This window comes from Solanum dulcamara, chromosome 1 (assembly GCF_947179165.1).
Source record: "Solanum dulcamara chromosome 1, daSolDulc1.2, whole genome shotgun sequence".
Lineage (NCBI taxonomy): Eukaryota > Viridiplantae > Streptophyta > Magnoliopsida > Solanales > Solanaceae > Solanum > Solanum dulcamara.
The window spans coordinates 52931376-52932939 of NC_077237.1; the positions used below are offsets into that span (position 1 = coordinate 52931376).

At 41.6% G+C, this 1564-nt stretch overlaps 1 pseudogene; it reads right to left on the bottom strand.

Annotated features, from left to right (window-relative positions):
• Positions 1–381: 381 nt before the first annotated feature.
• Positions 382–500, bottom strand: LOC129904685 (5S ribosomal RNA; annotated as a pseudogene).
• Between the last annotated feature and the right edge of the window lie 1064 nt (positions 501–1564).

Sequence of the window (1564 nt, forward strand, 5' to 3'; positions counted from 1 at the left end):
AGTTGATATGTAAAGCAAGATGGGCCAGGAAACGAAAAGATTATGTCTATCTTATACAGGTTGTATAAGAATGGTTATGAAACCTATGGATATGTATAGGTTGAGTATAGGGTCAAGTAAGAAGTACCCGAGATAAGGAGCTAGGATGTTTTGGATACGTTACAGAGAGATATCAAGATGGGTTAGACCAAACTACCGAGATGGGGTGAGTACTAAGGGAAAACTAGGACCTAGCCATAGTTGAACCAATGATCTATCTCTACATCGAGTGTAAGACAGGGGCGGAGAGGGAAAGGCGAAGCATGAAGACTAGCAAGAAGACGCTAAGGTAAATCTTGGGCTAGGTTAATTGCCTTCGCACATTATTGGAAGGATTGCAATGGAACGTGACACGAGGACTTCCCGGAGGGTCACCCATCCTAGTACTACTCTCGCCCAAGCACATTTAACTTCGAAATTCCAGTGGGATCCGGTGCGTTACTGCTGCTATGATCGCATAAGATGGAAGAATCCAAACTAGCGGTGAAGCAACGATACGAGATTATGTACCTAGAGTGTTATAAGTTACGTTAAGGGAATTATAAAAGGACTTAAGAAAAGCGAGCAGGATTAGCTAATTACTAACAGATGGCGCACTTGTATGCCACAGTTCTTCAACATAATACCAATTAATGATAGGCAAGCCACGGAAATAGGTCATTGTGTGAGGGGACTTCAGCACAACTTTGTAGCCGACTCTGATGGGAAAAAAGAAAAACCCAAAAAGGCGAGGGTACCAGTTGATGTCATTTAAAGAAAGAAAGAAGTAATATATGACGTCGAAGATTCCACAATATGACCTTGTATACAAGACTCACTTTGCACTCCCTGGACAGATAATTCTATATGGAATGTTAGCTGCAGATTAACAAGATCAGCCCATGTTCCTCCAATCAATGACTACCTTCTCAGCCGAGATGGTGTGAAATTATAAGTCAAGATGGTGGTAGGACCTTACAATAATGTGCGAAATGTTAGATGATATATTGCGGGCCTATACCCTCAAACTGATGGACAGACTAAGATTACTAGCTAAATGTTAGATGATATATTGCGGGCCTATACAGTTGACTCCAAAGATAGCTCGGACAATTGCCTACCACCTATTAAAAGTACTTATGATATTAACTATCATTCTAGTATCCATATGGCCCCGTATGAGACTTGGTATGGCAGACAGTGTAGGTCGCTAATTGATTGGTTTAATGGTAGTAAAACACGACTAATACGCCTAGATTTGGTTCAATAAGCAGTATAGAAGGTGAAGCCTATATGGGAGAGATTGTTAGCAACTCCGAGTCGACAGAAGTCATATGCGGATAATAGATGTTGACTTCTAGAGTTTCAAGTTAATGATTGGGCATTTCCAAAGGTACCCCCCTATAGAAAAAGTAATGAGATCCAGCTGGAAAGGGGACCTTAGTCCTAGATACATTGACCTTATCAGATCCTCCATCGAATAAGCAAGGTTGCCTACGAGCTGGACTTACCAGCGAATCTGGAAACCGTACATCCAGTCTTCCAT